Source organism: Camponotus vicinus, unplaced genomic scaffold (genome assembly GCF_025532165.1).
Source record: "Camponotus vicinus isolate PSW18456_S1 unplaced genomic scaffold, iyCamVici1.0 SCAF_1, whole genome shotgun sequence".
Taxonomy (NCBI): Eukaryota; Metazoa; Arthropoda; class Insecta; order Hymenoptera; family Formicidae; genus Camponotus; species Camponotus vicinus.
The window spans coordinates 17,872,434-17,885,666 of NW_028141945.1; the positions used below are offsets into that span (position 1 = coordinate 17,872,434).

At 37.1% G+C, this 13,233-nt stretch overlaps 1 protein-coding gene across 4 annotated transcripts in view; it reads right to left on the minus strand.

Annotated features, from left to right (window-relative positions):
- The window catches only part of LOC145959214 (uncharacterized), a 94,334-nt gene that overhangs the window by 64,544 nt on the left and 16,557 nt on the right, over positions 1 to 13,233 (minus strand). For all 4 annotated transcript variants that reach the window (XR_014434942.1, XR_014434941.1, XR_014434943.1 and 1 more), the window contains exon 5: positions 10,134 to 10,289. The gene's annotated coding sequence lies outside the window, so the exon portion shown is untranslated. The remainder of the gene's footprint in view (positions 1 to 10,133; positions 10,290 to 13,233) is intronic.

The window sequence follows — 13,233 nt, forward strand, 5'->3', positions numbered from 1 at the left end:
CGCTAAACCTTTCAATTTGTCTAGGGGCTCGCTGATTTGTTGCGGCCGCGTGTAAGAAAATTCGCGTGTTCGTGGCGCAAAAACGCGCCGCGAAAACTGTTCTCTAAAAGTAAGTGACGCGAAAGATTCCCGCCGGCCGCGGGATTGGTTTCGCTTTACATACTCACGACCTCGCACCAAAATAATATTTTTGTGTTCTCGTTATTTTGAACGAATTGCCAAAACTCTCTCTCCCTCGATATTTTCGTATTTTTCGAATAAATTTTTATTCACCCCTTCGATGTGCAAATAAAGATACCGACAAAGTTCAGAAATCCTGCTATCTCTTTTTTGTTATGTCTGAAACAATATATATTATTTCTCGCGAGAAAGAATTGAATGATGTATCGAGGCTACGAAAATTTCTGCGAATTTCATTTGAAGAAAAGAGAGGCAGGCTACTATTAAAATAGTATACTTGGCCGGATGCCGCGATATGTATCGAAATGCATTTCTTCGAAACAATCACGATTTTACATTCAAATAGCATCTCGCATCTTGAAAAATAGCAGCGAAGATGCTTTGTGACAAACATGCAGGAATGTGGCATACAAATGTTGCAATCAACATGTTTGACTCGATAATTCTCTCTGGACAATTATCTTCTAATAGCAAAATCCACGACATCGAGCAAGTAGGCTCTGCAAGTTGCCGATTAAAAAACGCGAAATATTTCGCGTAATCTTTATCGATTTCTTCTTATGCGAGTCTTACGCAAGAAAAACAAACGAAAGAAATGAGAGCAAACGTTCGTTACGTTTTCATCCGCGTAGTGAAAACTTTTGACTTAATCTGAATACGATTTGTTTTTTATAAACATCTATCATCATAAAATTATGGGCGAATAAAATTGAAGAGCATTTCGCGAAGCGAGTTTCGAACTTGTTAATGAATAACAAAACCGTCTTCGGTTATTTTTAAGTGAACTTTAATTAAAGGGAATTTTAATTTACGGCTTAGTTAGCGGAATGTTTAATATTGGATATTGAAAAATTGAGGAAGAGGAGAGATACTGTGCAATCAAAATTTTCCTTAAGAAAAAATCGCCGAGCTAAAGAATTTTACTGTGTGAAATAATTATAGCATTTATAATCATGAATTACAAATTTATCAACAAGCTATGTAATAAATGTTCCAGCAACGAGCGCTTATAATAATATAAAAGATAAAATATAAAAATAAACGGGAAAGTCAACAGGCGAACTAACAAAAAAAAGATATAGATATAAAAATCACTTTGTACAAGACACAAGAGAAATCAATTAAATACTGTAATTACATATGAATGATTTATAATGACACCAAGTTCATCATCGACAAATAAAACTTTCATAATTTTTCCGATTTGTGTATTTTATGTATACATAAGAATTTTCTATCTCTTGGAATTTTTTAGACAATATTATATATTACTCTCCACTTTTAAATTCATTCTTTCCTTTTCTACGAGAATTATCATTAGTTTTTCAAATTAAAACAATATTAAAATGGAATGAATATAATAGGAAGAAAATGACATAGAGCCGCTGCTGTCCCTTGACCTGTCATTGCCCCGAAGAGAGAGGGGAGAAAAGTCGACGATATATAACGGTGACATCAGATAATCTCGTGTCATATATAGCAGCATCGAAAACGGAACTCGAATGCAGATCGAACAGGTATTTGCCGCGTATCGAGCGAAAGAGTGAAAGAAGGTAGGCGGACGGGCCTCTGCATTTATTCAGGTATCGGTAGGCGGATGGATAAGGGGTGAGCCTGGCGCAACGCGCGCTTTCTGTGGTATTGATTACAGCCTCCTATCCAGGTGCACAAGCAGGGTCAAATCTGCCCCTCTCTCCACCACCGTCACCTCCTCCTCCTCCTCCTCCTCCTCCTCCTCATCCACCCCTTCTACCGCCATCTCTTCATCCCTTTTCCTGGTCTTCCTCTCATGTCCGACTCTCTCTTTCCCTCCCTCTTTCGCACACACATATACAAGTGTTTCATCTTTTCTTTCCTCTTCTCCCCAGTAACTCGACCTCACCTTCTCCACCAACCGCTATCTCATTCCTACTCCCTTTCTTTCCCTTTCCACCCTCCCTCGGTCACTCTCTCTTTTCCTCCGTTTCGACCCTCTTCGCTTCGGTCCCCTCGCTCTGGCACGCTGCCCCATCTGCGCGCGTATCGAGTGCAAAGGGAAAGAGAAAAATATGTATGTACATCGATACACCGCTCTATAGTCTCGCGCCGGTTGGATTTAGACGCGTTCATTCATACGTAATTGCAGATCGGTCCCAAGGCGTGCCCCACGCGCAATTTGTCATCGGGATAGAAAATGTCGTAGAGAATCGGAAGAATATTCTCGAGCTTTCGCGCGTATTTATCAGACGGAGGCATTAAAAAGAGACTCCGCGATATTCACTCGGACGTCGCGAAAATAACGCCATCGTCTCGAATAATACTTAATCTCGATATAATCCACCAGTCTAGACGACGATGACTCGCAGTAAAATACGAATCGTTAAATATCGACTTTAACCTCGGGCAAATTATTCTGAGCAATTCTCTCCATTGTTTCTTTTTTTTTCTCGCACTCCACGGTAAGGACATAAGAGACATGTAGCGATACACGTCGAGGAGCCGCAATTCCCAGCGCGACCCCGATATTTATCTCCGGGTCGGCACATACGTTCACCTTCATTTGTACGTACATACGTCGCATCGTACCTACGTCCCCTTTCGATATAAGGTCGCAGACTCGAATCGGCCGATTTATCCTCATTACGTCATCGAAACGGAATGAATCTTAGCGGCATCGATCGTCACCAGCCAGTACCAGCCAAGCCGAGCCAAGTCGAGCTAAGCCAAGCCAGCCGGGAGATGAAGAAAGAGAAGAGGAGAAAAAAGCAGAGAAAGAGGAAGAATGTGTGTGCATCGAGCCATCTCCGCTGCCGACTATCGCACCAGCAACAACAATCTCTCGCCTGCCGAAGAAAGGTCCGTAGTTTTCTCCGGGAATTTCCGCGTCTCGCTCGCTCGCTGCTACTCTTGCCGTAATTAGATCGCGTTGCCTCTTTCACGAGGGCAAAAAGAGGAACGAGTCCTCCCCGGCCTCGTTACGAACCCACCAACAGTAGCGAGGCCGTGCCACGGTCGCGATGTCCGATACATTCGTATCGACTCCGTCGATTTTTCACTCGTTTAGAGCACTCGGGGACTTGTCGCCGGTGCTCTGCGGCCCGGTAATGCGTTTATGTTAATGCGGAAGTCCGTTCTCTCGCGGTGCGGGACGACGAATGGAAATCGGAAGGGCGGACCTCAGGGTGTAGCGCCGGGTATATTTACCGGGTAAATATGCAATGCGCATTTCACGATGAATTATCGACGCGAACTGTAGTCGATAACATGTCTCGATTAAATTTCAGCGACGTACCGTAGCCTCCTTTCTCCCCCGCTCGAGCTTTTACGCCTGCCTATTTTCCTCGAATGACATAAATTTTTTATTTTTGTCGTATTAAAGACTATCATTTATAATTCGATTTTTCCTCTGGCTCGGATATATAAAATATCTTCAATTTATCAAAAGGGAATAATTGAGAAGGGGAAGGACTCGGGGGGGAACGTCGCGATATAATTCGACGCGGAATTACGCGTCGGGGAGGGAATCGTCCACCCTTGCGCAACGAGGGGATGCATGTCGGCTTAATTAACGCATGGGCCGACACTGTAGTACGGCGGGTGTAAACAGATGTACTCGATCGCGGCGCGCGCGGTCTAGGCTTGAAAAATACGCCCGCCGCGTTATACGGATCGATATTAGCAGCTGGCGGACCGTTATTAAGAACTGACATTACTGGTAGCAATTTACCGCGGCCAACCTCGAATGACTCCCAATCCAGCGCTCGTATAATGCCGGGTCACTCGCCGTAACGAATATATTTCCGCAGCTCGCGACGTGACGAATTATATTTGGCAAATAGAAATTGTTAACGATTCTCCGGAGATTTACGCCGACGAATGCATGGCCGCGCGTTTCATGTTAAATGCGGTTGCTCGATTCGCGTTCCGCAATTTACTTCAACGAGAGATCTTAACACGCAGACAAATGCGATAAAATCGAGCGCAGTTGCATTTATCTCTAAATATGACAGGGTTGTAAACAAAAAAGATATATAGATGTACACGATGAAATATGAAATAATAAGATCCGGACATTGATTTGCGGTACCGATCTTTGCTGTTAACTTTCGTGTAGCATCTCTTTGCTGAAACATTAAAGATATTTGGATCCTGCGAGAATCTTCCATGACTTTTCAATTTTAATAAGCTTGATTAATTAGCTTGTTATTACTCGGGTCAAACTTATCAATGAGTATAAAACGCGATTGTGTTAATGACAAAGATTCGAGCAAACTTTTCTCCGTTGGCGATGCGGAAATCGGGGAGAAATGTTTGATGATCTTATCTTTTTGACCCATTAAGATCCTCTCGACATTTGTAAAATTATACGATTCGTTTCGTTGCCAAAAACATTCTGTATATATATTTATTTGTTATACACATATAAAATACTGTAAAGATCAATATCGTTGATATTAATCGAGAGAGTGAAAAATGAAATTTATAAAATATATGATTTTAATCTCAGTTGAAATAATTTTCTTCAGGATAATTAACATAAGTGACATGCAAGTGTAGTTAAACAAAATTATAATTTTAGACGTCATTTGAATTTAAACAAGTGACAGAATAGGTCACTATTATTAAGTAATTAATTAATTAATTAATTAATTAAGCGAAAGAATAGAATCGTTTCATCGATCGCATTTTTCTCGTCGTAACCTGGCACAAAAGAAGCAATGTATGGGACTGGAGCGAATTAAACAGCGACAAATAAAGCAGCGATGCAGCTATTTTTTTTTCTTGCGCTATTGGAACAAACGGAGGTAGACGCGAACTATTTTTATTGAACTTCGCAGAGAGCTTTTCAAATGGGCTTTTAATCGCTCGACGGAGAGTGTGTGTGAGGAACGTATAATTAATTTTCACAAGTTCCATCTCACAAAGTTTCGGTGCACGTTTCTAATTAAATCGAAGCCACGAACGCGCGCGAGAAGTATTCGCGAATTAGTTTTCCAAAAAGGCATCCTTTAACAGCAACGTTCGAAAGTCGCCGCCGCCTCTCACGTGAAAATATCAGTACGTACGTTATACGTGTAATGAGATAAACACTACATCGCGTGGACTTCGCCCGGATAATGGGATAACGATGAATGATATCGCGAGCCTTAATAATGCGATGTTCGAAAGCGTGCGTAACGCAGTGTATCTTGTAATGTAATCGCGACGCGATACCGCATTTATCGCAAATGTTTGCTGCTGATGTATAATCAACGTATAAATTCTGCGATAATGCGCGCATATTGATACGCGCGTCACGCGCTTAAAAAGTCTCTCGGAACGAGAAGAGCCCATTTTCGCAAAATTCTCTTGAAATCCAATTATCAATGTTTTATTCACCGCCTTGCCTATATATAGATAAAGGATTAGTAGCACGTTTTAATGAGATAGATATTGTTAGTGGAAAAAGAGCTTCCCCTTTAAATTATGCATCTGGCTCAAGATGGAAGTATTTTAAATCGCTACCCTCTTCGAATGGAAATATCGATATTCATGCATGTCGCTTACCGCGCAATAAAATATGTACAATAGTTCTATATCCAATAGCTTCTTTTCTATTTTAATTCTAAGTAAACAATTAGCGTTATCTTATATCGTTTCAGATTTGAAAGTGATGCGTAAGGTGCTAATAAGAACGATTTATCGAGATTAAAATCCTACGTTAAAATATTCGTTTTTGAAAAACGATAATAAAATCATATATCTTGTGCTTTTAAATTGAATTAGTGAAAATGTCATTGATTAATAGTAGTGACACAAGGTTTCATCGAAGATGAGCGAGTATTTCATTGATTTTCAGTGAAAGCATTTACAGTTTGCTCCTCCATCTTATGTGCCATTTATTATGACCAGTAAAATATCATTGAAGAATCAATAATAATCGTATATTTGCAAGATGTAACTTCAAACTTTACCTATTTATCTTAAAAAATTACTATCTTTTGAGAAAAAGGAGAGATTGTCTCTTCCCTCTCTACACACATATATCTGGTGTATTCAAAAATTTAGAATTACATATGTATATTATATTTTTCTATGATAAACTTTTTTATTTTATTACGATATTACACTTTTGAGATGTGATAAATCCTCAAAAAATGAACAAAACTCTTAATCAAACTCAGATATTTCTTCAACAAAATATATTGCTATAAATTTATCTTATATTTTCAAAATATTATTAATTGAATTAGTACTGATTCCTTCAGTAAAATTCCACTGATTCGCTATCTTTATAACTGAGACCACCAGTGATTATTCACTGTTCTTCGGTGATAATACACTGATTTTATTTAAGAGAGTGATAGAGATTAATACCTTTCCTTTATCCACCACGATCCAGCTGTGGATTTACTAGGGTTAAATTCAGACACACACATTGGGAGAATCAATAAGGCACCACGTTCAAATAACGACCGACTTGTCTGAAAGGTCCGGTGAGATTTATACGTGCGGCCAGGAGAGAAGAGATTTTACGTGAGGGTTCGGCCTATATTCACGATGCCGCGATTCGCCGCGGATTTTAAACACGCGGGAGGAAAAAGCCGAGCGTGCCGCGAAAACAATCGATATAAAAACGTTTATACTTCGCGAAACGCGGTTACAAGTCCCAGGGGTCGTGTTTCTCGCATTACAGAAATCCCCGTCGGGGATATATAATAAGACGCCGGTCATAAAGGGAAACGTGAGGTGTGCCCGAATGCCGTTAACGACGCATAGCATTCCCGAAAATCGCGAGGCCGAAAAGATTTAATAGCCGTCCATTAATCTTACTTTAAGCGGCTGCGGAGGTAAGCGGCTGTTACGCCGGATGACAAATTTTTACCGATTACAAAAGCTTCTTACTAAGCCTCAATTCAGATTATAAGCATCACAGTGTGCTCCTTAGATATTAAAACGGGTTACGATGGGTTAAGGCGATTTTTCTTTTGCAAACAGAAATCTAGACTCGTAACAGGAAGTTAAAAACATTAAATTTAATAATTAGAGATTTGGCTGGAAAAAGCGTTTTTTGTTATTATAATGTGGTTTTTAATAAACTAATATTGAAAAAAGAAAGAAGTGTTGTTGCTTCTCTGCGCTCCAACTACCGCGCGTTGACTCTTATGCCATTTTCTTTTTAATTTTTTAAAAACATTAATACGAATTGGATAAAGATTAAAATATTTTTAAAAATCTGTCCAAAAACTACTATATATCTTCAACATATTTATATATATCGCGCGTTGTCTGATTAACAAGTATGAAACGAAATTGATTAAGATGAATCCAAATATTTAGATGCAACACCCCCATAATCGATCATGGCATCCCCAAGTATATAAGTAATTAATAAAATAAAATTTTTCTGGATTTAATAAGACGAGCGTAAATCGAGATCCGAAATATTTAATGCTTTTTGGGCCGAGGGGGCGATCGAAATCGTCAATATTAATTGCCCCAAGATGATGACAAGATTTATCACTGCCGACGTGACGCGTGCGACGCTTGCGCTCGGATCCCGTCTTGCACTTTAATGCACATCTACAAAGGCTGTCGCGTTATGTACGTGTTTGCGCGTCTTCCTCTTCCTTCGTCTTTTTACACCCGAGTCGTAGCTCCGGGGCGACCCACTTTCGAAACGGACCGTATCGCGTGAGAATAGGACGTCGTCTCTTGAGGGAAAGATATATTTCGTTATTATGAAAATAGAGCCGATCTTCTCAAAGGAGAGGACGGGGGAAGTAAGATCGACGCTGCAACCGTTTCTGGGGCGGACAGACGGACGGTGAAAACACGAGCTGGCGAATTTCTGCGAGACGCGTATCTCTCTTCGGAGACCACTCGAAAACTAAGTTCATGATTTATGCGATGCTTGAGGTTAAAAAAAAAAGGAAGCGGACGATATCATCGAAGCGTGGATGAAAATATTCCGTGTGCAGTTATATAAACATGGATAAAAGGATGGTGCGAGTAGAGATCGTGTAGCGAAAGAATAATGTATCAATCAAACGTGTAATGCCCTCCATGTTTTTCAATTATTTCAATCGCATCGAAAAGTGTTTTGCAGAATTCTTTGCCGCGAACACAAGACACGTTTTTTCTTATTGTTAGTAAAAGGAAAAAATAAAATATATTTTCACAATAAAATAAATACATTTTGATAATTATATTTCTCTAAAGGAAATCTATACAAATTTACCAAAACTATGATTTGTTTCGAAAATAGGTGGCTTTTAGGTGGTTGCCAAATATGGAATGCTATATATCAATATTCGGGAAGGAAAATATATTAAGAATGGGACATTTACTATTTTACTACTAAAGTTGCGTTAAGGGTTCTCGTTTTATGACATTGATATAAGGAAGTGTATTTTTCTTCCAAGAGAAAGTATTGCCGAGCTTTTCTCAAGTACTTGCATACTCTTTTGAAATATGTCATTTGTAACAATGCAAGTACGCCATAAAATTGTCATCAAAACTAGCTTTAGAAAAGATATGTTACATAATTTTTGTGATATCAGGGAGAATTAAATTTTTATTTACATATCTAAATATTAATTAGCGGGGGAAGACCACGTATAAATAAAAAAAAAGTATGCAAAATGGCATCCTATAATATATTAGCTGCGCGAACAGAATTAAGTAAAGCAAAAGCAAATATTTTCCTACGCTTTCCTACTCTGGTTATGCGAAAATATATTTTACTTTGCGCGCGCAATACATGCCTCAAAATTTGCAGAGAAACGTGCAAATGTATTATCAGTATTTTTCCGCGTCATTTCCGCAACGTACGTTATGTATGTTGTATTAAAATGCCATTAGCATGTGTATTTTATGTGTTTCCGGTGCAACCTTAATCCGTACCTTATGCACGCGCGGGCCTTTATTCCAATTTAGAGTCATATATGTATATTGTATAGAATTCATGCAAAAAAAATAGCAGACTGAAAAGGAAAGTTTGGAACGTAAAATTTTATCTATACACACACACACGCGCGCGCGCACGCGATTGCTCGGAAAATGTACTTTCGTAAAAAAAAAATAAATAAATAAATAAAAAGAACCAGTCAGTCGGTTTTCGCGAGCCAGTTAACTTCAAACGACCATGTTTGCCGACGCAGGTTACACAGAAGGAAACTTCTCCGCTATCCGGAACTGCTAATTAAACTGCGGGGCGCACTTTAACGTTTAGCGGTGATTTGGTTTTTGTTCTTAGACCGCACAAGCCGCTGTCGCGATGCCACACGTTAAATACTGGTCAGGGATTCTCTTAAATTCTGGTTGTAATTTCTAATAGGAGAACGTGCATCTTTTTGCATTTCTCGTCAAAAAGCAATATGCGTACGTTGTTGCAATACACTGCAAAAACGCGGCGTTTCTTTTTATTCGTTACCTTTTCTAGAGTCTAATGAAAAAATATATTTAATATAAACAAGAGAAAGTTGAGAAAGAAAAAAAAAATAAAATGCGCTCTCTTGTAATTTATAATGTTGTTTCAAAATATGATATATCTTAATAATATTTATATAATATCGAATATACTTTAATAGGAAATATACGTGTTAAACAATTAATCATTTTTAAAATAAGAAATTTAGTGAAATTTACTATGTATTATTTTTGCGACTATTTTGCAAATTAATTTAGAAGAAGAGACTCGAAAGAGAATCTAGGATCCACATATACGATATGATAAAGTCTAAAAATCTATTATATAAAAAATAATTAAATAAACATGAATCTTACATAGATTATAAATAAAAAATTTAATTGTATATATTTCTAATATATATTTCAAAATTATATATTTCAAAATAAGATATATCATTTTTTAATATGCGTTATATTGCACAATAATGTAAGATTGATATAATAATAAAACCAACGAGTAATTAATTTCACGAGTAATAAATAATAAAATAATTATAATTAATAATAAATAAATTGCTCACCCATCGGATTGCTTTGTCGTCGCTCGATGTATATCCTCGGGCCTTTCTCTCCTTTTCCCTTGTTCATCCTTTGTTTCTTCCTCGTGGCATGCACTCGCGAAAATACCGTTGATCACAATTATGTTCACAGAACACGACGCACTTTGCACGGAATTTCTGAAACGTTAATCGCACACGCACTTTATTTATTATATCGCGACAGGAGAGAACGAGTGAAAACCGCAATCTCTGTGATTGAAAACCACACGACTAAATTAACGCGCCATTCGCAATGCATATCCGCACTATTTCTAACAAACGTTGTTCTCGTTTCAAAACGGCTGCTATCTTGTATCAAAAATATTATATATATAAATATACTATATTGTATATTTATATAAGTTCGGTATGTGATCAGTCTGTAAATTAAGGATAAATGTCCATAGAAAATGCAACATCCGAAAATATGTTCTCGATAATTTACTCTTGAATAGATTTTGATCGAATAAAAGATACGTTTTAACAAATTCTCAATGTATATATAAACGTCGAGTTTTACTATACGATTGAAAGATATTAAAATTCATGATTAATTACGATTTTATTTGCTGATTATGCTTCATCTATTAATTAAACGCCATTAAAACGCCGCTTGACTCGACCTGTATCCACGAGGCAATGCGCAAAGAATTCTAAGTCGACATCGGTAGATAGTGTAAAAAACAGTGACGCACCATTTTTTACATCTTACGTACCCAATGGAATGTCAACACGGCATAGTGAAATGTGCCCCCACTCTTACAACGCCCCACCTCAAAGGAATCGAGAAGGGGAACGGGCTAAGGACCGACGCGCAAACGAAAATATTTCTATTATTCTATCAACGATCGTGCGTAAAAGAAAGTGCCCGCGTAATATCGATTAGTACACTAATACAAGGGAAATTAATTTTACAAGACGATTGTATAAAATTACTATCGAACTACTCGAAGATTGCAAAAAATTTTATCCATAATATGTATCTTTTTAACATACATAAATTATAAATTGAATTAAAACACGATTGCGCGCGCAACGGAAAATATATTGTTGCAAACATAGAACATTTTTTATAGTATTATTACGAAAAAAAATTAAAAGTTACGAAAAATTAAATATTACGAAATATATATATTATTAATTAACAATTGATGTGCAATATCTTTAATCATTCAATTCTCGCGTATTATTCTGCGCTCTCAATCAGAAAAATAATGAATAAATTATAATCATTTAAATGTAATTTTAAATCTGCGAAAAATTCAGAGCCGGATATACACTCGAATTTAAACATCGAAAAAGCAATTATCGCCCGAAAAGATCACATTGAAACAATAATTCTAATCCGCTTGAGAAACGTATAAACCATGCGAAATATCCGACAAATAGTCGTCGTTGCGTTTACGTTTACAGCTGTCGATCTCGCTCAAGTTAATTATTCGCGCAATCCGATATTCGCTAATTGTAATAATTTGTAAAGGAAACGATCGCGCATTTGATATCTCCTAATGTAATCGCGATTGTAATTGGCGAGATCACGCGTGACATATATGGAGCATCGTCGAGACTCTCATGCGAACAAGGTTACGGCGTGTAAACAATAGTGCGCGGGAGATTAACGCCAAATTTTAGCTGTTGTCTATATACATTGTCATTCGCCTTGTAATCTTGTGCGAACAGACAGTAGTTATTCCACGTGTCGTCGAGTTATACATCGCACCCCGCTCATTGACTACGCGAACGATCTATTTAAACGCGTATTTTACGTGATTTATTCGATCGAAATTTATTGCGATTATGTAACCAGCAAAGCGACGATTTATTTTCGGATATACGCATATTTATCTTTGATTTTAACTTGATACGTATATTTATTCTCTCTTATGTTGTAACATAAAATTGAATTATCAGTTAAAAAAATATTCGAATGAAATGCGCGTTAGTAACAGAGATAATTGCAACGCGATTTTTGAATATCAAACAAATAGGAACATTTTGAATGATTAAATCTTCATGTTATTTTTTTGTCACGATATAATAAAATGACCATCACATACACACTCATAAACATACATTCTATCGATTAGTGCAATCATAATTAGTAATCTCGCGAGTGAATAGTGCCATAAAAAGAAGCAACAAAGGGTGAGCAAGAAAGAAGATGAAGGCCCGGGGATACATCGAGCTACGACGGAGCAACATAGGGTGAGTTATTTATAACTTATCTAATTTAATAATTGTTACTCGTCTTCTCTCTCTTTCTCTCTCTCTCTCTCTCTTTTTCTTGAAATTAATTGCTCGGTTATTTCCATAATGGCGAGACATTTTGCATCTTATCGTACACAATATAATGCGCATATATAATACATTGGAGATTTTTTATTTTAAAAGACTTAAATTTATATTATAGATATTTTATTTTTATAATAAAATTTATATATATTTTGAAAATCTATATTTTATTTTTATAATAAAATTTAAATATTAAATTTATATTTTATAGTGTGAGAATTATAAAAAATTATATATATATATAATATAAAATATTTTATTTATAATAAAATATTTATTTTAATAAAATTTATATTTTTGAAAGCCTTTTTTCTCTCTACTCACAATCTAGACACGTCTCTCGCTATTTATTTACTTTTCTCGAGCCAAGGAAAAGTCCCTTATACAACAGTGGCAGTGTAACAGGTCGAGTGATTTCACGCTCCTTCAGGTATAAACGGGGACACGAGGATAAATTAACACGTGACATAAAAAGACATTGCAAAAAATATGATGAAAAAACGCGTCCAGCAAAAATGACGATGGCAACTGAAAATTTCTCCTACGCTAGGTGTAGGTGCGGAAACGTAAAATATTACGTATATTTGGCAAGATAATACAAGAACGAAGTCTGAAGTCGTCAGGGGAAATTTTCTCATACATCTGCGGATTGCACATCATTCGTATGTTTCACGATCCTTGCATGCGAGATTGCCGTTTCTCTTCCTCTTTCTCTTCCTTTCCTCTCCTCTCCTTTCTCTCTGTCTGTCTTTCTATACGCGAATCAAATTCTTGACGTGGCAAAAATAAG